This window comes from Pogoniulus pusillus, chromosome 20, assembly GCF_015220805.1.
Source record: "Pogoniulus pusillus isolate bPogPus1 chromosome 20, bPogPus1.pri, whole genome shotgun sequence".
NCBI lineage: Eukaryota > Metazoa > Chordata > Aves > Piciformes > Lybiidae > Pogoniulus > Pogoniulus pusillus.
The window spans coordinates 19842391-19867230 of record NC_087283.1 but is presented as its reverse complement, the minus strand read 5'-3'; the positions used below and the strand labels follow the sequence as shown (position 1 = coordinate 19867230).

The 24840-nt window shown below is 52.7% G+C and overlaps 1 long non-coding RNA gene across 1 annotated transcript in view; it reads left to right on the top strand.

The window, feature by feature from the left end:
- The window catches only part of LOC135184576 (uncharacterized), a 128195-nt gene that overhangs the window by 95924 nt on the left and 7431 nt on the right, over positions 1–24840 (top strand). The window contains exon 4 of the long non-coding RNA XR_010306099.1: positions 8222–8363. This is a non-coding gene — a long non-coding RNA (uncharacterized LOC135184576). The remainder of the gene's footprint in view (positions 1–8221; positions 8364–24840) is intronic.

Genomic DNA, 24840 nt, shown 5'->3' with positions numbered 1-24840 from the left:
GCCAGCCCTCAGCAGCGCCTGCTCCCCGCTCTGCCTATGGCCTGCGGCTCTAACGAGCTCCAGACCCCTTTGGAATACCAGATGCCTTTCGCTCCCCTGCTCCAGGAGCCAGCCCTCTGCCTCCGCTCGGCCCTGGGCGGGGAGCGGCCAGCATGGCTGCTAGGGCTGCTCTGGCAGGACTTTGGAGGTCCCTGCTTCAGAGAGCCCAGCGAGCCAGCAGCCCCACATGGAGGGTGGCTGCATGGTGGCTTTCAAGTGACAATAGCACAGCGAGAAATCCCACTTCAGACGCTCCTTGCTCAAGAGAAGCCCTGCCAAGGACACGCCAGCACGATGTGTTCTATGGCTGCAGGTCTCAGGCTCTGCCTCTGGCACAGCCCTGCCTGGGACATGTGGCTGGCTCCCGGGCACACATTCACAGGCACACAAGGATTTAGCTTAGAAAGGACCTCAAGGATCATCCAGTCCCAACCCCTCTGCCATGGGCAGGGACACCTCACACTACCTCAGGCTGCTCAGAGCCATATCCAGCCTGGCCTTAAAAACCACACAGGGATGAGGCTTCCACCGCCTCCCTGGGCAACCTCTTCCAGTGTCTCACCACCTTCATGCTGAAGAACTTCTTCCTAATGTCTAATCTAAATCTCCTCTTCTCTAGTTTGGATCCATTCTGCCTACTCCTATCACTGCCTGACACCCTAAAAAGTCCCTCCCCAGCTTTCTTGTAAGCCCCCTTTGGATATTGGAAGGTCTCCTCAGAGCCTTCTCCAGACTGAAGAGCCCTGACTCTTTCAGCCTGCCCTCACAGGAGAGGTGCTGCAGCCCTCTTCACTTAGAATCATAGAATCAATCAGGTTGGAAGAGACCTCCAAGCTCATCCAGTCCAACCTAGCACCCAGCCCTGGACAATCAACTAGACTAAGTGCCCCATCCAGGCTTGGCTTCAACACCTCCAGGAACAGTGACTCCACCACCTCCCTGGGCAGCCCATTCCAATGCCAATCACTCTCTCTGACAACAACTTCCTCCTAAACTAGACCTCCCCTGGCACAACCTGAGACTCTGTCCCCTTCTTCTGTTGCTGCTTGCCTGGCAGCAGAGCCCAACCCCACCTGGCTACAGCCTCCCTGCAGGCAGCTGCAGCCAGCAATGAGCTCTGCCCTGAGCCTCCTCTGCTGCAGGCTGCACCCCCCCAGCTCAAGTTCAGGTTGTACCTGAGGAAGGCTCTGGGAGATTTTTGTTTTTATAGACAGACCTACTGAGGGCAAACCAAGGCCATCAGCACTACCAGCAACGTGCCTGCCAGAGGATGTGTGCCCAGCAACAGCAAAGGGGCTTTTCCCAGCTACCAGCTGTTAAACAGAGCAGCATCACAAGCCTTTGGGAGGTCTGGAAGGATGCCTAAGCTGGGAGGTCCTGCAGCAGTCACCTGGGGACAGCCAGCGGGTGCCCTGCATTTATTTACCCCCCTACCTAACATGCCCAAGCACCTCGTGCCAAACCGCCGCAGTCCCTGCATTCGGCCACCATCTGCCCTGGTGTGGCAGGGCTTTGGGACTGGCTGGTGGTTCAGCTCAGGTGTGGCATCTCTCTTTGTGGCTCTTTGTTACTGCAGTCAAAATTAATCATTGGACAAATCCAGGCTTTGCCACAGATCTGCAGTAAAGCCCCAGACCGGCGGAAAATTCTGCACTGGGTGGAGTCCAAGGGAGCTGCGTTACACAGGGATCATGTTCAGCCTCCTGGATTTATTTTGTTCCTAGGAACTCGATCCCTTGGAGCTGGCTCCTGGGCTGGGGCAGTACAAACGCCAGCCACTCCCTGAGAATAAACCTAGCTGGATAAACACGGTCTCCAATGGGAGACAAACATCCTATTCACCAGCTCTCCTGGAAAAGTCGTCGGGATAAAAGTCACTGCCAAAGCCACTGCAGCAAAGGCACCTCTGGAACAGCAGGCAAGCACGACCCGGGGGTCGGGGCTGATCCAGGGAGAGGATGGGAGCAGAGGGGCGCAGCAGGGCTGCTGCTTTGCTGCCTGCCTGTGGGAAACCTCTTGGCGTGGTGCTAATCTCGGTGGGGGAAATCCCACAGCGTGGTGCTTTGGCCCCTTGCCTGCAGGAGAGGACAGCAGCGCTCCTGCAGCGGGGAGGGTGGAGGACAAGCTGAGGCTTTGCGTGATAAAGCTGGCTGCATTTGGGAGAGAAAAGGAACTCAGGCATTGCTAGGGGCAAAGACAGAGGGGGACTGAGGCTGCTTTGTGCCCAGGCAGGCCTGCCCAGGTTGCACCAGGGATGTAATGCTGGGTACATACTGTGAGCACGTTGGAGAGGGATGAGTGGTGCTGGCTGGCATGCGGTGGGCCAAAGCCCTGCCCAGCCCTCTGCCTGCTCTGTGAAGGAGAGCTGCCAGCCATGCCCACACCCTGCACCCCCATGCACCCAGATCAGCGTTCCAGAACCCACCTCTCACCAATGCAGGGACCCTGTCCCTGCCTTTTCCAGGGCGATTTTCCAGTTAAACCAGTTCTTCAGCCCAAATCCCAAACTCCTGCAGACCCAGGCTTGGCCTAACCTGGTTCATCTAAGCCAGCTCAGGCAGCCTAACTTAACAGCACCCAGTTTTAGAATCATGGAATCATAGAAATCATAGAACTGTTTCACTTGGAAAAGACCTTTCAAGATCATCAAGTCCAACCATCAGCCTAACACCACCATGATCATTAAACCATGTCCCAAAGTGCCACGTCCACAAGTTTCTTGAACACCTCCACTGATGGTGACTCCACCATCTCCTTGGCCAGCCTGTTCCAATGCCTGGACACTCCTTCCATAGAGACATTTTAGCTTGTATCCAACCTAAACTTCCTCTGGTGCAACTTGAAGCCATTTTGTCTTGTTCTATCACTTGATATTAGAGAGAAGAGCTCACCCTCACCTCACCCTCACTCCAACCTCCTTTCAGAGAGCAGTAGAGAACAAGGAGGTCTCCCCTCAGCCTCCTCTTCTTCACACTAAACACCCCCAGTTCCCTCAGATGTTCCTCACCAGCCCTGTTCTCCAGACCCTTCAGCAGCTTCATTGCCCTTCTCTGGATGATCTTCAGCAACTCAATGTCCTTCTTGTAGTGAGGGGCCCAAAACTGAACCCAGTATTTGAGATGTGAAAGAAAAGATCACTTCCATATGAGACTGGAACTGCCATGGTCCATCCACTCAAGGCAGGAAGGGATGCTGGCACAGATGCTGTGCTCCATCACTCGCCAGCTCTAGCCTCTGTTGTATCTGAAATGCATCCCTCTATCCAGCAGGGCAAGGGAGGGGATTCTCCCTCTTTACTCTGCTCTTGTCAGACCCCACCTGCAGTACTGTGTGCAGTTCTGGAGCCCCCAGCACAAGCAGGACATGGAACTGTTGCAGCCAGTCCAGAGGAGGGCCATGAAGATGCTCAGAGGGCTGCAGCAGCTCTGCTATGAGGACAGGCTACAAGAGTTGGGGCTCTGCAGCCTGGAGAAGAGAAGGCTTCGAGGAGACCTTGGAGTGGCCTTGCAGTATCTGAAGGGGGCTACAGGAAGGCTGGGGAGGGACTAGTGACAAGGTCTTGTAATGACAGGACAAGGGAGAAGAGGTTTAAGCTGGCAGAGGGGAGATTTAAACTGGATGTTAGAAAGAAGTTCTTTGCAGTGAGGGTGGTGAGACACTGGCACAGGCTGCCCAGGGAGGCTGTGGAGCACAGAATCACCTGAAGGTGTTCAAGGCCAGGGTGGATGAGGCCTTGAGCGACCTGTTCTGGAGGGAGGTGTCCCTGCCTATGGCAGGGGGTGGGAACTGGATGATCCTTGAGGTCCCTTCCAACCTAAACCATTCTGTGAATGACTCTATGAAATGGTTCACTTCCTCACTCAGGGAGAAGGGTTCCCAAAGGAGTCCAACCTACCGGCAAACCCCATCACATGAGCAGAGCCCACTCAGGTGCAGCCTCAGCAGTGCAGCATCCCGTGGAGGAAGTATGGCATCCAGATGCCAGCAGCAGGACTTGGTTTGCTTTCAGTGTAAGGGATACAACAGAAAGAGAAGGAAAAAAAAAAAGCCCAAGCAGAGGCTATGTATTGATTGTAATGAAAATAAGATGTTGCCTCGGCCGGGGATGTTAATTAAAAGGCACCCGCTGCTCTTTATCGCCGCCTGAGTTTCTGGCAGCACTAAAGAGAGAACGGAGTCGGGAGGCTGATGCCAAAACCTCCCCACGGGGAAGGTGGATGGTGCCGGCACTGGGACGCGGGGCCGGAGCCTTCCCGCTCCTCTCTGCTCCCAAAATAAACTCCCGTGCCTGACAAGCAGTGCTGCTGGAGAAGGGGCACAAAAGCTGAGGGCCCAGCCCAGCTCTGCTCCGGCAGATCCCACCCCAGCCCTCCTGTTTACTTGGCGCTGCAGCACAATAGCATCCTTTACAAAGAGAGGGGGTTCTCCGGCTTCTCTTCGCCTTGGTGTTACGCCTGAGACCACTAGGCAGACAAAGAGGCACCACGAGCACAAAAACTTGCTACATCTTGCCTAGAGGCAGCAAATTTAAAAGCAAAATTGAATTCTTAAGGCCCCGTGGAAAGTCACTGAACCTGCCGTGCAAGGTCTGCTGGCACAAAGGCAGGGACGCCAAATAAGAACCCCTGGGTGAACGCTCAAGCTTTCTGATACAGATCCAGCAGGCAAAGGCTCTGGGCTCAGAAGCAGGGTAGAGCTTCTGGGGTGGTTTGGGTATGTTTGGTTTTTTTCTGTCTGGAAAAGAAAGGTGGGTTTGGTTCCTTGCGAGGCAGCCCACTCGCTCAGGGTTCCTCCTCCCACCACAACCCCTCCTCTGGCTGGTTTGGAGAGTTAGTAAGATGATTTTCCCCCCTTGAGCTTCACCTTTTTCCTCCACACCTTTCAGTGACCAGCAGTAGTTCAAACCCCACTCCCAGTGGGAGATGCAGAGCCCATTCCCAGCCCTCCAGGACCTTCTTTCTGCCCCGCTTTGTACACCGAAAGCACCCAACTTCCACTGCAGGTCTGGGCAGTGGGCTCCTGGGCTGCCCCCAGCACAGCTCAGCACCCCGTGCACGCCCCAGCTCTCTCCAGGAACCTGGGCTGGTGCTGAGGACGCTGAAATCCATTGAGAGAGGACCTTGGGTTGCTTTATTGAGCAGCAGTCTCTGAAGAAGGCTTCTGTGGGCTTTGGCCTAGTTAATACAGAGCTTGGGGCTAAAAGCAATGCCAAAGCCAAGATCAACTGGAGGCAATTCCTATAATTTTCTATTAGATTGCTGGTAGGAGATGTTCAGAAGCCTTGCAGAGGCTTTTGAAGTAGCTGAGCTCCTTCCTGCTCTCCTGTTTGGCGTTAACTCTTGTGCAGCCCTCTCTTCCCTTGTTCTGGGGGGCACCCTGTGTCCTCTCCTCACGGCCATGGGAGATGGGGGCGAGCAGGGACGTGCCCAGCATGCCTCTGCAGACGTGGAGCCTGGGGTCCAGGCTGCCTGAGCCTAACTGGAGCTCGGGGAGCTTTGCAGCCAGCCACCAGACGTGTTTACTCATGCATTCGCCCAAGGTGCCTCCCCCAGCTCCCAGTAAACACCACCGAGATCCTCCTCTTCTCTACAGAGACCTCCCAGGGCAGATCCTGACCTCCCTAAGGCTCTTGGCAGGGAGGGCCACGTTACTGCAGCGCACGGCAGCGGGCTGCTTACCCAGGGCTTACCCATCAGATGGGGGTAGGATGGGGAAGAAAGAGAGCGAGCAGCCTGCTCACCTGTACCGACCCCGGCCGCTGCCAGGCTCACCACATCAAAGAGCCCCTGGGGGGTACTCCGAATTGGAGTGGAGCTGCGTGCAGCAGCGGGCAGGGCTCACAGGGCTGGTCTCACCGCCTGCTCCTGGGCACGCAGGAAACAAATGCACTCAAACATTTGCTTAGAAAACGGTTTGGATTTGGGGGTTTGGGGGTTTTCCCTTTTCTCTTTTTTCTTCTTTTCCCTTGGGTCTGCAAGCTGAGGGTGAGTCACCTCCCAGCTTTCCTCAATGAGAGATCTAAAGCACTTGGAAAAGAGAAAAAGAGAGAGGGGGGGAAAAAAAATCCCCAAAAGACAAACCAAAACACGTCTGCTGTTTTAATCACGGCTGGGTTTCACAAGACATAGCTGGTCTGGGCTGTGATGCAACCAGCTCTCTGCTTTCCAAGTCACACACACAGATTCTTCATGTTCCTGCTGAGATCCTCTACTGGGCTGGCAGAGCTGCTCTGTCTGCACCCTCAGACTCCCCAGGGACCTCCTGTCCCGTATGTCTGGGAGCACACAGCCTCACGATGTGATAAGCAGGACTTTTGGCCTTATTTTGTTCCTCACTGACATGGAACAGGCTCTTCTTATGTAAACAAGCAGCCACTGCCTTCAGCTGCCCAGCAAGGTAATGTGTGAGCAGATAAAGTGACAAATGGTCTAGGAGCTGGTGCACTGTGGCCACATGTGTTGGTGGCCAAGCACAGCTTGCCTTCTCCCACTTAGTCCTGGCTGTGCAAAGGCAGCTGAATGCTTGCAAGGAAGGAGAAGGCAATGATCTGTTTCACCCCTGGCAAGGTGGTGAGCTGCAGCCATGGGGATTTCTGATATAACATCCCTAGTATCAGGTGATAGAACAAGAGGAAATCATAGAACCAACCAGGTTGGAAGAGACCTCCAAGCTCATCCAGTCAACCTAGCACCCAGCCCTAGCCAATCAACCAGACCATGGCACTAAGTGCCAACCTAGCACCCAGCCCTAGCCAAGCAACCAGACCATGGCACTCAGTGCCAACCTAGCACCCAGCTCTAGCCAATCAACCAGACCATGGCACTCAGTGCCCCATCCAGGCTTTGCTTCAGCACCTCCAGGCACGGTGACTCCACCACCTCCCTGGGCATCCCATTCCAATGCCAATCATTCTCTCTGACAACAACTTCCTCCTAATATATACCTCCCCTGGCACAACTTGAGACTGTGCCCCCTCATTCTGTTGCTGCTTGCCTGGCAGAAGAGACCAACCCCAGCTAGCTACAACCTCCCTTCAGGTAGTTGCTGACAGCAATGAGGTCTGCCCTGAGCCTCCTCTGCTGCAGGCTGCACACCCCCAGCTCCCTCAGCCTCTCCTCACAGGGCTGTGCTGCAGGCCCCTCACTAGCCTTGCTGCCCTTCTCTGGACACATTCCAGTATCTCAGTGTCTCTCTTGCTCTTGAAGTGGGCTGAAAGTGTGCCAGGGGAGGTTTAAGTTGGAGATCAGGAAAACTTTATTTATGGAAGGAGTGGTCAGGCTTTGGGACAGGCTGCCAGGGAGGTGATGGAGTCACTGTCCCTGGAGGTGTTCAAGAAAAGTGTGGACACTGTGTGCTTTAATGACCAAGGTGCTGTTGGCTTGATGGTTAGACTTAGAAGTCTTCTCTCTCTGAAACAATTCTGTGACTCTACAGCAATCTTGTCTCTATCTGGGGGTAAAACCCAGGCATGCTGTGAAGCACAGACACAGCCAGCAGAAGTTTGCCTACTGTGGGAGTACTGGAGTGAAAATGCAGCAGCGAGCAGCTCTGGAGCTTGCTGCTGAGCCTGCAAAGGCAGGCAGCCACGAGAAGCCTGGCAGGAGGACACTGGAGCAAAGGGCAGAGCTCTTGCACCAGCTATGCCCAGGCAGCTCCACACACAGTTGTGTTTTTTACCACCTTGCATTTCACTCAAGAAGAGAGCTCACAGCCCTGGTTCACTCCACTTTCCTTTCCCCTCCCCTCCCAAACAAAAAGTCACCCCCAGTTGTGGAGTGAGTGAGCATATTTATGAGCTGGGAGAACATCAGCCACGATGTTATTTATAAGTCTGCTCTTTGATGAGCACCTCTGGCTCTTCCATGAGATAAATCTGCCTTCTGCTGCGGGGTTGGGTTTTTGATCTGAAGGGGAGATCTCTACGGCTGAGAAACACCCAGAGCAGGCTTGCATCCCGCGGGTAGATCCTGCTGGGCTCTCCCCATCTGCTGCTGGGATCATCTGCCACATGTTATCATTTAGAAAGGAGCTCATTTCATTTGGTCAGGCAGGAAAAGCCGATGGAAAACATCTCAGGAAGGAGTGACCTGTGGAGGCTTTTCCCCTCCCCCCCTTGCACCTTGTGTCTCCTGGGAGAAACAGGACATTCAGATAAAGAAGGCTCCTCTGTGTCGTTCAACAGCCCAGATAGGACCCATGAGCCTTTGGAGAGCTGGCACTGATCATCAGAGGAGCGAGAGCTGCTCACTGAGCTGCAGTGGACACCAACTCCCAACCTGTTGGGCAGCATGAGGAGGACCTTACCAGCCCTCTCTTACTCTGCAGTGAGTGAAAATGTCCTTGCTTGCTGTAAAAAGGTGGAATTAGATTATCTTTAAATTAGATGACCTTCCAACTCAAACCATCCTGTGGTTCTGATCCCCCCAGAGGCAATGCAGCTACCAGAGGCAGCCCTTCAGGGGCCCTGATCTTCTGCCCAGCAGTGTGGTGGTCTTTGGGAACTGGGGGGTGGGCAGTGGGAGGGCAGCCCATGGGTCTGGTTTCAGAGGGACAGGGTTGTCCCAGCCACCTACACCTGAGGAGCACTATGCAGTTGCCTGCAGAGCTATGAAAGGCTGCAGCCAGATTGGATGTGTGCTTACAGGGTTCTGGTGGTGGTCCTGCGAGGTCCTGGGTGATCTCCTTGGGTCTCTTCCAACCTCTGACATCCTGTGATCCTGTGATCCTGTGAAAGGGGACTTTGGTGTCTGGCTGCAGGCTGAGGGGCTGCTTGAGCCTCTGCTGCCTACAGAAAGGAAAGCAATGCTGCAGGCCTGGAGCAGTGTGGAGGTGCTGATTCTCCTGGCATGTTCTGCTCTGTGGGGCTGTGCTCTGGGTCTGGGTGTCAGAGCAAAGAGCAGGGTGATGTTAAGCCAAGAGTGTCTACTGGGTAAAAACAAGTTGGGACTCTCAGAAACTGCAGGAGGCATTTATGGATCCATGAGGGGAGATATTCTTTCTGGATCAAATGCTTGGAGGAGGTGACAGAGCACCCCAAGGAGCCTGTAGGGCACGGGGACAGGTTTTGGGCTTGACAGTGCTGGGCCAGTGGTTGGACTTGGTAACCTTAAAGGTCTCTTCTAAGCAAAATAATTCTATGACCTTGCCAGGATTAAAGGTACCTCTGCCCTGTGATACCTTAGAGATGTGACTGGATCAGAGTGCTGGAAAGCAGGACTGCAACAGCGTGGGTGGTTTGTGCCTACAGAAGGGTTTTGCAAGCAGAGGGCAGCTTTTGCCAGACCAGTGTCACCCAGAGCCAAACCAGGGGCTCTCAGATAGAAGCTATGGTGGGAAGAGTACAAGATGCTGCATGAAGTAGAAGGTTTTGGTTCTGAACCCAGCACTGGAGAAAGTGCACTGGCAGACTCTCAGCTGAGATTTTGGGGTGGGGGGGAGAGGAGTTACAAGTCCTGTGGGTTATCAAACACCTCTTCAAACTCCCTTCCTACTGTGGAAGAGGACCAAGCATGCTGCTTCTTCCTTGTGTGCCACCACAGCACAAAGGTTCTGGGATGAGTGAAGGTGCCTTGTAGGAAGGCAGTGAGACAGGAGAGTAAAGAGCATGTACACCTCTAGGCTCTCTTCTATTAAACACAGGTTGAGAGAGGTTCTCTTCTTCCTCTACTCTGCCCTGGTGAGTCCACATCTGCAGTAGTGTGTCCAGTTCTGGGCCCCCCCAGTTCAAGAGGGACATAGAATTGCTTGAGAGAGTCCAGCACAGAGCCACAAAGATGACGAGGAGAGACTGAGGTTGCTGGGGCATTGCAGCTTGGAGGAGAGGAGACTAAGGGGTGACCTCAGTCATGTAAAGAGTGAGTGCCCAGAGGCTGGAGCCAGGCTCTGCTGGGTGATGCCCAGTGACAGGATGAGGGGCAATGGGTGGCAGCTGAGGCATAGGAAAGTTAATGTAAACATGAGGAGGAATTTTTTCCCTCTGAGGGTGACAGAGCAGTGGAACAGGCCTGCCCAAGGGGGTTGTGGAGTCTCCCTCTCTGGAGATATTGGAAACCCACCAGGATGTGTTCCTGTGTGACCTGGTATGGGGGGGTTGGTCTGGATGAGCTTTGGAGGTCCCTTCCAGCCCCTGACATTCTGTGATTCCGTGTGGCCTCCTTTTGTGTGCTGCTGCTGACCTGCAGCCAGGTGCTTTGGGCTGGGGGTATTGAGTGACTGGGGGCAAATCAATTGAATATTTCCTTGTGAGGCTGCTTGGGAGTTAGTCCAGCCTGCCTCTTGCATGTTGGAAAGGGAAGAGAGAAGGATGAGGCTCCCCTTGGGCCCCAGTGCTGGCTGCACATGCCTGATGTGACCCAGGAAGGTGCAATGGCTCGAGGTGGTTTAGGTTGGACATGAGGAACAATTTCTCCCCCAAAACAGGTCATCAAAGCCTGGAACAGGTTGCCCAAGGCAGTGGTGGAGTAGCTGTCCCTGGAGGGATTTAAAAGCTGTGTAGATGTGGTGCTGAGGGAAATGGTTTACTGGTGAGCTGGCAGTGCTGGGTTAAGGGCTGAAAATGATGTTCTTAAGTTCTCTTCCAACCAAAATGATGCTGTGTGTCTTGCTTAGACACCTGGCAGGGAATGTGGCCACTACTGGTGGAAACAAGTCTGCTGAAAAGGCTGAGGAGGCCCAAGTGCCATGAGCCATGGCTATTTTTAACACCAAGCCTTGATTTGAATACAACAGCAACCACCACAGCAGCAGGAAGGCAAAGAGCTGCAGTAGTAGATCTAGAGAGTGATTACTGCTCCCTGCCTGGCTTCTGCAGCTGCAGCCTGTTAGGAGCCCCAGCCTCCTCTGCCTGGTCCTTGTACCCCCTGGTCCCATCCAGGCATAGCCACTGCAATGAGATCTGCAGATGCATGCTTATCCCTGGGCTCGGTTAGTCCTCTCTGTGCTGGCACCCTCCTAGAAAGCAGCTGGTACTTGGAATCAGCTATTTCCTGCCCAGAGCTGACAAGGGCACCAACCATGCACAGAGGGAGTGTGGCTCTTAGTGCCATGGTCTAGTTGACAGGCTAGGGCTGGGGGATAGGTTGGACTGGATGATCTTGGAGGTCTCTTCCAACCTGGTTGATTCTATGATTCTATGGTGGCCCTTACTGCTTGGTTAAAGTGGGCTGGGAGTTGGGCAGCATGAAGGTGAGTGTGGGGCTGCCCTCCTGCTCATCTCTATGGCCCTAAAGAAGCATGCATGAAGGTTTGGGAAGTGCTGGGATGAATGGCATCATTGCTTCCATGCTCTGCCCTCTCTGGGCCCTTCTAATTTAAAGCAGGCCAAAATTCTGCCTCGTATCAGGTGACAGAAGGAGAGGAGATAGCCTGAAATTGTGGCAGGAGAGGTTTAGGTTGGATATGAGAAAAGATTTCATGACTGCAAGGTAGTCAGTGTTTGGAACAGACTGCCCAGGGAGGTGGTGGAGTCACCGTCCCTGGAGGTGCTGCACAAGCCTGTGGCCATGGCACTTTGGGCTGTGGTTTAACGGCCACGGTGGGGTTGGGTTGATGGTTGGACCAGATGATCTTGGAGGTCTTTTCCAACCCAAACAATTCTATGATTCCATAAGAATTATGGGCAGAGTGAAGTCCTCCCAGTGCCCTCCTCCAGGGGTGGGGAGCTGCCGGGAAGCCCCATGGGACTGGCCATGGGGAAGGACACAACCGCAGGACCTGGTACGCTGGCACCATGCCCCTGGCGAATCATCTTCACTTCACTGAGGAGAAAGTTCTTCCCTGAGAGAGTCATTGGACACTGGAATGGGCTGCCCGGGGAGGTGGTGGAGTCAGCGTCCCTGGGGCAGTTCAAGGCAGGACTGGACGTGGCACTTGGTGCCATGGTCTGGCCTTGAGCTCTGTGCTAAAGGGTTGGACTTGGTGATCTGTGAGGTCTCTTCCAACCTTGATGATACTATGATACTATACTATGATCCTTGGCCAGCTTTGTCTTGGCTGGGGGTCAGTCACCAGGCACTGCAGCGGCTGGGGCAGTGGCTCCCTGCTGCCAGGCTCACTGGCAGAGCTGGTTGTGAGGGCAGCCCGTCTGAGGCAGAGGAGGAAGCAAGAGAGCATTTGCATGCCTTGGCTACGCCCTGCTCAACCAAATCAGCAGCAGATGAGCCCGGGCACACCTCCTGCCTGCTCACTAATTTATGGCAGCAGGAGTAGGGAGGGGAAGGTGAGGAGGAGTAGGGGAGGGAGCAGCAAACAGGGCCATTAAACATGCAAACACTGCACCTCTCCAGAGCTTTCCCTCCCCGGGTTTCCGCACTGCTGACAGCCCGGGCTGCTATTCCGCACGTTTTGGGGCGCAGAGGGCACGGCGGGGAGAAGGGCAGCTGCTGCCATGCCATCCCGTCCCCGCTGTGCGGGGTGTCCCCGCCGCCCTGGCTGCCCAGCCGGACGTGCCCGGGCAGCGGCGGCTGCGTGCGTGCGGGCGGAGCCGGTGCCCGCACCTGGCCGCCTGGCGGGGCGGTACCCCCCGGGCTCGCCGCAGGCCGCGCACCGCGCCTGGGCTGCAGAACAAAGCAGCTGCTCGCCCCACCGCGACCCCGGCAGACTTCCTCCGGCTTTCCAAGGCGGCTTCCCATGGGCGCAAGCCAAGCAGAGCCACCCGCGGGGCTGGCCGTGGGCCCTGGGGAGGAGGTGTCCTCCTTGTGTGCCTGCTGGAGCTGCTGCTCGGCTACGAAACAGGAGCTGTGCCACAGCCTCCTTGCTCTGGAGCCCTTCTCAGAGTCACAGAACGGCAGAGGTTGGAAAGGAGCTGTGCAGATCAAGTCCAGCCTGCCTGCTAGAGCGGGTTCACCTAAAGCAGATCACATTGGTGAGAGGTCTTGAACACAAGCCCTACGAGGAGAGGCTGAGGGAGCTGGGATTGGTTAGCCTGGAGAAGAGGAAGCTCAGGGCAGACCTTATTGCTGTCTGCAACTACCTGAGGGGAGGTTGTGGCCAGGAGGAGGTTGCTCTCTTCTCTCAGGTGGCCAGCACCAGAACAAGAGGACACAGCCTCAGGCTGTGCCAGGGGAGATTTAGGCTGGAGGTGAGGAGAAAGTTCTTCCCTGAGAGAGTCATTGGGCACTGGAATGGGCTGCCTGGGGAGGTGGTGGAGTCGCTGTCCCTGGAGCTGTTCAAGGCAGGACTGGACGTGGCACTTGGTGCCATGGTCTGGCCTTGAGCTCTGTGGTAAAGGGTTGGACTTGGTGATCTATGAGGTCTCTTCCAACCTTGGTGATACTGTGTGATACATAGGAACATGTCCAGGGTGGCCTCAAAAGTCTTCAGAGGCTGAGACTCCACCATTTACCTGGGCAGCCTGTTCCAGTAAAGAAGTTCCCTTGCATGTGTAGATGGAACTCTTTATGTTCAAGCTTATGCCCATTACCTCATCCTGCCACTGGGCACTGCAGAGAAGAGTCTGCCCCCACCTTTCTGATGCCCACCCCTTAGATATTTGTGTTACCAGGATCCCCCCATAGCTTCTAGTTCTCTAAGCCAGCCAGACCTTGCTCTCTCAGCCCTGGTTACCTCTGGCTTTAGGACAACCTAAGCTTTGCTTGTCCCTGCAAAACAGGAGCAAACCTGCCGAGCAACTTGGGCAGGAAAGCAGCAGTGGGAGAGCAGGATCAGTCCACTCGCAGCTCCTCCAGAAAGGCTCCGTAATGAAGCGGTCCTTTGTGCATAGCAGGAATGGAAACAGCAGCCCTCAAGTCTGACCCCAGACAATTGTTTTCAGCAAAGAGGGCTGGGGAGGCAATTAATAATGTTTAAAAGAAGGAAAAGGAGGGGGAAAAAAAAAAGGCAAGCAATGCTGTATCTAGAAATTCTTCTGAGAGCCAGGGCTGTGACAGAAAGATCTATGCTGGAGCATTTCTGTCAGAATAAATGACCCTCCTGAGAGAAGGAGGTTTTTGAGGCTCTTTCTGCCCCACTGGACATAATTTAAGAAATGTATTGCTGCTCAAAATGGCTAATTTTAGCCAGTGGATGAGTTGCACAGGGTCATGCTTCTCTCCTATGCTGGAAGGACAGGAGCTGCATTATTAGAGAGCCACGCTGCAAACAGTGCTTTCTGATTAGAAGAGAACATCCTCAGCGTTTCTCCAATTAGGGGTGGGCATCAAGTTCCCTGGCACTCCGAGGGGCTGTTAGCAAACCTTCCACTCCTCTGCTGGGAGCAGAGGGGCAGGCTGAGGGAACACAGCCCGTCTCTTCAGAGCTGCTGCGAAGTTTCTCAGCCAGAGCCAACTCTTCAAGTGGGGCTGTCAGTGTGTTCCAGCCCTGCCGTGAAGGGACCCCCTTGAAGAACAAGAGCAGAGAGCAGTTTTCACGGCAGCTTCCAGCCCCTGCCCTCGCAGAGGAGCTGCACAGCGCTGCTTTGTCTGTGCCATGGACGCTCGTCCCCCTGAGACCTGAACCCAGACCACCAAATTCATTTTGCAGAGACCACCAAACGGCCATCTGAGATCAATTAGCTTGTCATTACTCATCCCCATCAGATCTGAACTGCTGACCTACAAGTGAAAGTCCATATATCTGTCTCCCAGCGCTGTGCAGACCCCTCCAGCTGTCTAATGAGAAGAGATTCCTCCACAAACAAAGCCAAGCAGGTCGCGCTCTCGCCGGCCAGAACCTGCTCCAATTAGCTTGAACCCAAGGGCCAAGCCGAGCTCAGCTTGACAGAGAGGTAGGAGTCTCTGGGCTGTCCAGCTCTGTGCCTACAGGCTGCTGACTGGAGTAGAATGGCTCCTGAGAGCGACAATTTCAAATCATTGTAGAGCCTGCAATGCCATTTTAACTTGGCCTTTGAGTGGCTGCTTTGTTATTTTCAACTGCTATTCAGAGCTGGTTAGCAGCTGAAATGTTAGCCTTATTTATTGAAGAGACTGAAAAATGCAATCCAGAGGCTGTGTTTGGTGAGTTGTGTGCATTGGAAGTTTATTCAGATGAGGATATTTAATGTGGAAGGAGATACACATAGATAAATGCATGGACCTTTTAATTCAAGGAGCTTGAGCTTGAGTGAAGCCTTTGCTGCCTGCAAAGGCTGCAGTTATTACAGGTGATCCAATTCTTCCTTTAAAGGATCCTCAGATCCTTTTCTCCTTTAAATTGATTTACTGTGAGGGTAGTGAGACACTGGAACAAGCTGCTCAGGGAAGTTGTGGATTCCCTCTCTGTGGAAGTGTTCAAGGCCAAGTTGCATGGGGCCTTGAGCAACCTGGTCTAGCGGAAGGTGTCCCTGACCATGGCAAGGGAGCTGGAGCTAGATCATAGAATCAACCAGGTTGGAAGAGACCTCCAAGATCATGCAGTCCAAACTAGCACTCAGCCTTAGGCAATCAACCAGGCCATGGCACTAAGTGCCAACCTAGCACCCAGCCCTGGCCAATCAACCAGACCATGGCACTCAGTACCAACCTAGCACCCAGCCCTATCCAAACAACCAAACCATGGCACTGAGTACCAACCTAGCACCCAGCCCTGGCCAATCAACCAGACCATGGCACTAAATGCCTCATCCAGACTTTTCCTGAACACCTCCAGGCACAGCAACTCCACCACCTCCCTGGGCAGCCCATCCCAATGCCAATCACTCTCTCTGACAACAACTTCCTCCTAACATCCAGCCTAGACCTCCCCCAGCACAACTTGAGACTGTCTTTAATATCCCTTCCAATCCAAGCCATGCTAGGAAACCCAAAAAACACCCTTCTGGTTTTGAGAAGCAAACAGCCTCAGCCCAAACTGTTGACATAAAGAGAAAGCTTTGGGGAAACTGCCACAAGCTTGGGAAAATATTTGGTCCTTTTTAAAGATCCTAGAATTAATCAAAACTCTACTCTTTCTGATTAAGACCCTTTGAATGTTTTCTTTACAAGACTTTTACATTTCAAATGAGTCAATGCCTCTGAGGAGTTATTCCATTGACACAAATTTGTTCCACCTGAAATGAATAGCGAGGCCGAGAGAGCGAAGGGAAGTTGTTCATTCATCACTGCCTGCCTTTCCCCGGTGCATATTTCTCCTCATCAAAATGCAACCTGATACCCAGCCCAAGGAAAAGGTTTCCAAGAGTGCATCGTGTGTCACGAGCTCCCAAAACGTTTCTAGACCTGATGGCAAGCAAACATTGTACATCTCAGTCACTCAGGGACGCCACGGAGAGAGAAGTGTAAGGCTCAGCTTCCACCGCAGCTGCAGCAACCTGTAACTGGCCTTTCCACAAGATTCATGAGCTGGTGGAACAGTGCTGGAGAGACATTGCAATGCACTGTGTTACAGGCTTGGCTTTCAGTGGTTAAGGGAGCAGAACACATGTGATTCAGAATGGACCTGAAGCAGGAGCTCGAGTCTCATTCAGGTCAGTGGCTTTCAGGCGTGTGTCTTTCTGAACCGGGGCCCTGCCTGTGAGTGTGGTCATTGGGGGGCAGATTGGCAAAGCAGAGAGAGCAGCTGCTCATCATCTGCTGGAGTTTAAACTAGAGCAGGGAAGGTTCAGGTTAGCCATAAGGAGGAAGTTTTTCACAATGAGGGTAGTGAAACAGGTTGTAGTGGAAGTCCTAACCCCTGGAGACATTCAAGGCCAAACCTGCAGGGGCCCTGGGCAGCCTGCTCTAGTTGGAGCTGTCTCTGCTGACTGCAGAGGGGGCTGGACAAGATGACCTTCGAGGGTCCCTTCTGACCTGATGCATTCTGTGATTGTATGATTTCTGCCTTGACAAGGGGGCAGACCAACCCCTCGGGGCTGGGGCAGTACCTCTGGCAAGAAAATCTCACAGGGGTAAGGAAACTTTGGGAGAAAAGCTAAGCTGCTGTACAAGTGCCTCTGGATTCTGTGCCTCCTTTGCTCCAGGAGTGCCAGAAATGGAAAACTAGTCCTTGCTTCTCCTCCAAGCCATCAGCAAATGGCCCACCTTCTGCCTCAGAGCACTGTTTTAATAGCTCAGTACCCCAGGAAACTGTAATTGTCTCTCTGAACTCACCTCTCAGGGAGTGCTTGGCAGTAGGTTTAAGTTTATCAGCAGGGAACCAGGCATGCTGCTGGGGAACTCACGTGCTGGAAATGAACATGAGGAAATCACAAAGGCAGTGCAGAGAGTGAAACAGATTCTGAGTAGATGAGTGGAAAATACAGGAGAGTGAGAAGTAGCATGACTTCTGCAGCTCTCCAAGAGTCTCTTGGTGACTAAGAAGAGCACAAGGCAAGGATGCATTAGGGGACAGTTCAGTGCTGGGCTGTTTTCCCAGACCTCTAAGTAGGTAGCGGGATCTAACCATCAGCTACAGGAGGCAGAGGCTGGGGCTCAAGGTCTTTGAGTTGCAGTTGCTGCTTCACTCTGGCTCCCTGCAGGAACATAAACGACACCTCAGTTTCCCCACCTCTGCTCTTGGGATCTGGGGTGTTTTGAAACCATCTCTGATGTGTTGCCTGAAGTCCTTGAAGGGAGAGCAGGACGAATGTAAAGCGAGCGCTTTGTGGAACTGCTAGTGAAGACAAAGGGCTGGATTTTAGTCTCCTTTTTAATCTTTTGGCAGTCATGTGTTCCCTGGCTACACATGTTTTCTTACAGAGCAAAGCATAATCAGCTTTGCATCCTGCATTGCCACGAGCACTTCCTCTCCAGTTCAAAGGCGGCACAGCGGCATCGCGATGGCGAGAGCAGGCTTTATGTCCATATTCATGCACACCTCTGCTTTGGCTGTGCCTCATGCACAGCTTCTTGCACTCGACTTGGGGCTCGTGATGCTGTTTTCTCACCTCTGCTTTGTGGCAGCGTCACTCGGAGCAAAGATCTCGTTTGTCATTAAACAGAATGAGGAGCAGAGCGGAGGAGGATGGTGCCGTCGAACCCGGGGCAGCAGCATGTTGAACAGCCTGGCTCCCTGCTTGGGTCTGCAGCTACTCAGCTGAGGTTCTTGGCTTTTTCTCTGTAAGCACAAAGAGGGGAAAAAAAGAGGTGGCTTTAGGGAAAAAATGTGCAGCCCTGCCTTCCAGAGAGCGGTGCACACTGCTCTGAGGAAGCGGTGTGAGAGCTGCGGTGCGGGCAGCAGCTGTGGGAGCAAGAAGTTCCCAGGCTGCAGGGAGCTGGAGTGCTGCAGAGTGCTCCTGGGCTTTTGTTAGATGTGTGCTGACAGTCACGTTGTTCTAAATGCTGCCTTAGTGATAAACGCTGGGAAGCAGACCCACGGGAGAGCGCTGCTAGGACTTTCTGTACTGCTGGGTGTGTGGCTTTGCCACTGAGCTCTGGTTACCTACAGGCCAGACTGACTCAACCAGCTTTCATTCCAGCGGGCAGCAGTCACTCGGGGATGGTAGCTTATGGAAATTAAAAGGACTAGGGGGGTATTTTTTTTTTTAGTGGACAGAAAGTGGGGACTTTCCCCAGCTCTGTGGGGGGATTTGCTTCCTGGAGACACTTTCAGGTATCTGTAGCTTCATCTGTAAGAAAGAAAACTCTAGCCATGTCCATCTAAGGGCAGAAAACTCACTTAAATTGAGCCTTTCACAACGGAGATCTACCATGTGGTGGGTGGCACATCTTGAAAAGGAGAGAGCTGGACCTTAAAGCTGTGCTCTGAGGTGCTTTATTGACAGCTCTTAGATGAAAATGAAAGTTCTTGAATCAAAGTCTCCTCCTAAGAACACTTTTCCTGCTCGTTGTCTTGTCCTCTCTCAGCTGAGAGGTGCCCAGACAGTCTCTTCTTTGGCAGAGAGAAACAGGCCTGCCCTGATAGCTTGCTAACTGGGAAGGACCTGCAAATAATGGTTAATCAGGCTTGTCTGACCCCTCACAATGATCTGCAAGCTTTACCTCGGGGGGTGAGGGAGGTGTGCTGCCTGCAGGAAGATCCATCAGAGTGCCACGGAGGGCTGGCTTCAGCACGTTTTTCATCCAGCCTGGTTACTGGTGAAGCTGAAGGTGCGAGGCCCTTGAATTTCTATTTGGCTCTTACTGGTTGCAGAAGTCTAACCTGGGTGGCCAAATGTCCCCCTTCTTGACCCTGAACCAGCAGCATGAAGAGCACAGCCACTTTTAGTCTTTGGAAGTGAATGTTGCTTCAGGCTGCTGCCTGCTAGTAAAGGGCAAAACTCTGCCATGGTAGCAGACTCCTTAGGAGAGCAGAAAAGAGCTACTGAGATACCACGGTGGAAAATGAGTCCTCAGCCAAGCTGAGCGAGAGCAGATGTGAGAGAGGCTGGGATCCAACCCGGTGGGAAATCAGTCTGCAGAGTGCAAAAGGAGAACAGATCCTGAGTTAATTGTAGCCAGTTCCCGTCTAGAGGCAAATGAAAGGCAAACAGGTGAACAGTTTGGTGCTGCTGAAGAAACCACCCTGAATAAGAAGGATGTGAAAAATCAATGGGGTAGAAGAAACAAACAAGCAAAAAAACCCTCTCTAAAGATCTGTGGAGCTCAAAACTGACACTGATGTAAATTTGTTGGTACATGATCATGCCAGGGAAGCTGCAAAAGAGAAGTGGTGAGGAGACAAGCTGTTCCCAGGGTCATGAGCTGCCCACCAGACATCCTTGGCTGGGCACTAGAAGGGTGTTCTCTGTTGAATCTTCTGACAGGCTCAGGTGGCTTCCTCTGATTCCCAAAGGATTCCTCTTTGACTTTCTACAATTCAAATCACAGAGTTGGAAGAATCACAGAAATCACAGGACCACAGAAACTGGAAGGGACCTTAAAGATCATCGAGTTCCAAAGCCCCTGCCATGGGAAGGGACACTAGACCAGGTTGCTCAAAGCCTCCCCCAGCTTGGTCTTAAACAATTTCCAGAGATGAGGCACCCACAACTTCTCTGTGTAATCTCCTCCAGCTCATAGTAAAGAGCTCACAAAGCCTTGAAAGAGAAGGAACAGAAATGGCAAATGGGAATGGAGTAGTTAGATGTTTATGAAGACTGCCAGGTTCAAAGTGAAGGGAAGAGGTCTAAAGTAGAAGGTGAAAAGCTCCCATCTGGGAGCTCTCCACAGAAAGCTGAAGCACAGCAGATTGCTGGGTAAAAGGGACATATACAGCCTTGAATCTGACAACAGAGTGGAAAACCCCTGGCTGGAGAAAAGAAGAAAGAGGTTAAGGTAGCTGTAAGGAGATCTTAGGGTACTGGGCTCAGATAAACCCTGGAGCAGAAGAAAGAGCAGCCACAAAAAGGAACTCCATCAATCAGTGGCTGTGAAAATGTGTGTGTGAACTGGTCTGAAATTCCCAGGGAGAAGAAGACTTTGGGCTGAGAAGTGGTGAATGCAGACCTCTAAACACTGGTGTCATCAGCCCTGCTAGCAGTAGCTTCCTGTGAGCGTGGACAAGTTGCACAACCTCCATGTGCCTCTGCTTCACCGCTCCTGTCTGATGGGGGTAGAGATACTGTCGCTGCTGAAGCATAGATGTGGAAGATCAACAGCTGTAAAATCCTTCTACTAAGGGAAGGGCCTCACTGGTAGCATCTCTGAATTATTTGGTAGGGTAAATATTGAGGAGCTGAGGGATCTGGGGCTGCTTAGTCTGGAGAAGAGAAGACTGAGAGGGGATTTAATATATGGTTATAAATACCTGAGGGCTGGCCAGGAGGAGGGGACAGGCTCTGCTCACTGCTCCCTGGGATAGGACAAGGAGCAATGGATGGAGGCTGCAGCACAGGAGGCTCCAGCTCAACACAAAGGGGAACTTCTTTACTGTAAGGGTCCCAGAGCCCTGGCACAGGCTGCCCAGAGAGGTTGTGGAGTCTCCTTCTCTGGAGCCTTTCCAGGCCTGTCTGGATGTGTTCCTCTGTGACCTGAGCTAGATTGTGTGGTCCTGCTCTGGCAGAGGGACTCAATGATCTCTTTGAGTCCCTTCCAACCCTTCACATCCTGTGATCCTGTGAGGAGCTTTGCCATGCCACCTGGTTCTCTCCCCTTTGCTACAGCAGGCAGAGTTGCACTCCATCTGCTTCTGACAACCTCCTATGACGGAAACTCCTCTCTCCTGGGAAATCTATCCCAGGACCCAAATTATCTTCATGGTTCTCCTCTTACCTAATCTTGATCTTGCTGCTGCCAGCTGAACCCATTCATTACTGCTCACCCTATCTGCTGGGGAGTGTTGGGTTTTGGAGATACAAGAGGTGTCTGGGTTTTATGGGTGGGTATGCACCCATCAAGCGTGTCAGGTGGTTTTCATGGGAAGAAGCAGTCTGACTGCTTACAGCTTTGCCAAAGCTCAGCTATTAGGGCTAAAGCTTTTCCATGCCAGGCGTTTCCCTCAAGCTGTTTTCCACCCCCTGGGGTTTTTTTTCCCCACCTCTTTGCCTTTTTTTGTTGTAAAATGCAGCCAAAAATCTCAGCTGTTTCTGAGAAGGAGGCTAGGGAATGATCCTGCTGTGTTACGGCTGAATGGGAGAACTTCAGTGCTGGGACTATTTTTGGACAGCTTGAGTGCTCTGATCTGATCTCTAGAACAGGGCTTTTGACTTGAAGATCAGCCAGCCAAGTGCTAATCCTCTCACAAAATCAGAGCTCTTCGTGGTGGCCATGGGTTGGTTGGTCTGACTCCAGCCTAGGGATCTCAGTGGATACTGGGATGATTTAGTTTAGTCTGGAGAAGAGCAAAAGGAGATGTTGTTAATGTCTGTAAATACCTGAAGGGTGGCTGTTGAGAAGAAGAGGCCAGGCTCTTCTCCATGGAGTCCTGTGGTAGGGCAATGGATACAAACTGGAACCCAGGAAGCCTCACCTCAGTATGAGGAGAAACTTCTTTACTGTGAGGGTGCTGGAACCCTGGAGCAGGCTGCCTGGAGAGGTTGTGGAATCTCCTTCTCTGGAGACTTTCAAGCCCCACCAGGATGCATTCCTGTGTGACCTGCCCTGGGTGATCCTGCTTTGGCAGAGGAGTTGGACTCAATCTTCAGAGGTCCCTTCCAACCCCTACCATTCCATGTTTCTTGCAAGAGCCTGAGGAGTCTCTCCTCTTTCTTTGTGCAGCCTCACTCTGTGTAAACTCAGTTTGACCATGGACTCATCACAGGAAAGCAAGGTGTGGGAGACAACTCCACCTCTGTGCCTGTTTCTCTCTTTTGTTCTACACCACAAACTGTTGAGTCTGCAGGTCAAAGCCAAGCAAATTTAAGAGTGGGAGAGAAAGCAGGTTTCAGAAATTCCTTTGAGAGCCTTTAAAAGGAGGTGGTATGGGTGAGGGGGGAGAATGGAGGTGCAACTCCTGAGGAAACCAGCCTGCCTTTCTTCTAATGCTCCCCAGAGCAGCCTGTGTTTGTGGACGTTGCCCTTTGTTAACCCCCTTGGGACAGGATCCAACTTTGTATCTGAGCCATATTTTTCCTCTTTCTGCTTCCAAGGGTGGATTCTTCCCCACTCAAACAGTTAAGACTGTTCAAAATCTAGGATCTCAAATGAAACCAGAGCTGCCTTAGATATACATTAATCATGGTTGGATTATGGGGTTGGAGTAGCCACTGGAATTTCTTTCTGGTGAAACTGGAAGTGACCTTTGTTTCTCCTTGTTCTGTGGGTCAGTCTTGAGCTTAACTGGACATCTACAAACGTTGCAGCTGCTAACAGAGACCACAAAGGTGACCGAGGGGTGAGGAGCAGCCTCTGCCCTTCTTATGCTTCTTTGGCTGCTGCTGGAGCTGTAGCATTGGCTCATAGATGTCTCACTGGAGAGGTGAGGAGCAGCCTCTGCCCTTCTTATGCTTCTTTGGCTGCTGCTGGAGCTGTAGCATTGGCTCATAGATGTCTCACTGGAGAGGTGAGGAGCAGCCTCTGCCCTTCTTATGCTTCTTTGGCTGCTGCTGGAGCTGTAGCATTGGCTCATAGATGTCTCACTGGAGAGGTGAGGAGCAGCCTCTGCCCTTCTTATGCTTCTTTGGCTGCTGCTGGAGCTGTAGCATTGGCTCACAGATGTCTCACTGGAGAGGTGAGGAGCAGCCTCTGCCCTTCTTATGCTTCTTTGGCTGCTGCTGGAGCTGTAGCATTGGCTCATAGATGTCTCACTGGTCTCCTTCCCATTGGTAAGCACAGGCCTGGGCAAAGGGAGCAAAGCACAAAAATGCAGCAAATGACAACAGTGAAGACTTGAGGGGGGGAAAAAGTCATATCTAATAGGAAAATCCTATGGCTGAGGAATCTGTCTTGGAACACAAAGAAGGCAACAGAGCATCTGTAAATGCACCCTTCCACGTGGAATGTGCAACCAAATCTGCATGGGGAAAGTCTTGTGCTCCTAGGAAGTCACAGCTGAGTCTGTGAGACTTCATTCTGACCCAGGGCACCACTCATCTGGATCCAGGTGGAGGACTGGGGCCATCCTAACTCCTAGTCAGGTAAAAAAACCAACCCAAACAAATAGCTCTAGCAACAGCAGAGGAGCACAACAACAAAGCTACTATCAGCAGCTTGCCCCTTTGAAATCCCTTCCAAATTCTCCCAGGATAAGATCAATGGGAGCGAAAACAATAACAGCACTGTATGAAAAGAAGGTGAAAAGGCAACTCCCTCAGCAGCACACACCCAAGAGATGGGCTTTGCTTTGCTTTGCTTTGCTTTCTCGGGGCTGCCATGAGGCAAGCAGAGCTGGGAAGAGCCCCAAAGCAGCAGCCAGGCTGCTGGGTTTTTCCTGGCGTTACGAGTTCCCTGCTGAAAGCAGTGGTTGGCATCACCGCTGCCAGGATGCTCCCAACCTGCCCACGATGGAATGTGCTGATAACCAGAAATATTTCCCTGCAGACTTGGTTTGAGGGCCAAATTTAAATATTGCTAATTTCCAGCCTTGGCCTCAGCAAGAAGACTTTACCACGGGGTGATCATCTGTAAAGGGTGGCAGTGCTTTCTAGGCTTGAATGGCAGCGAAGGTGAAGGGTCTGGAGAGCAGGGGTAGTGAGAAGCAGCTGAGGGAACTGGGGTCGTTTAGCCTGGAGAAGAGGATGTATGGGCAAGGGAGGGGATTCTACCCCTTTACTCTGCTCTTGTCAGACCCCACCTGCAGTACTGTGTGCAGTTCTGGAGCCCCCAGCATAAGCAGGACATGGAACTGTTGCAGCCAGTCCAGAGGAGGGCCACGAAGATGCTCAGAGGGCTGCAGCAGCTCTGCTATGGGGATAGGCTACAAGAGTTGGGGCTCTGCAGCCTGGAGAAGAGAAGGCTTTGAAGAGACCTTAGAGTGGCCTTCCAGTATCTGAAGGGGGCTACAGGAAGGCTGGGGAGGGACTAGTGACAAGGTCTGGGAATGAGAGGACAAGGGGGAAGGGGTTTAAAGTGGCAGAGGGGAGATTGAAACTGGATGTTAGGAAGAAGTTCTTTGCAGTGAGGGTGGTGAGACACTGGCACAGATTGCCCAGGAAGGCTGTGGAGCACAGAATCACCTGAAAGTGTCCAAGGCCAGGGTGGATGAGGCCTTGAGCGACCTGTTCTAGTGGGAGGTGTCCCTGCCCATGGCAGGGGGTTGGAACTGTCTGATCTTTGAGGTCCCTTCCAACCTAAACCATTCTATGAATGATTCTATGTTTCACCTCACTAATGAGGGAGAGATTTGGCTGCTGGAGGCTACTGGAGCACATGCTTGTTCTGACTGGTTCTTAGATAGACTCTCTGCTTGTGACTCCTCAGTGTCACCTTCTTTCTTCACGTGGAAGGAAACATCCAGTACCCTGGATGGGCCACTTCATGTCTACCCTGAGCTGCCAGATTACTACAGTTAGCTTGTACCACGCCCAAGGAACTGAAACTGTCTGTGTTGCCTGTCCCTGTGTGGCCTCCTGGA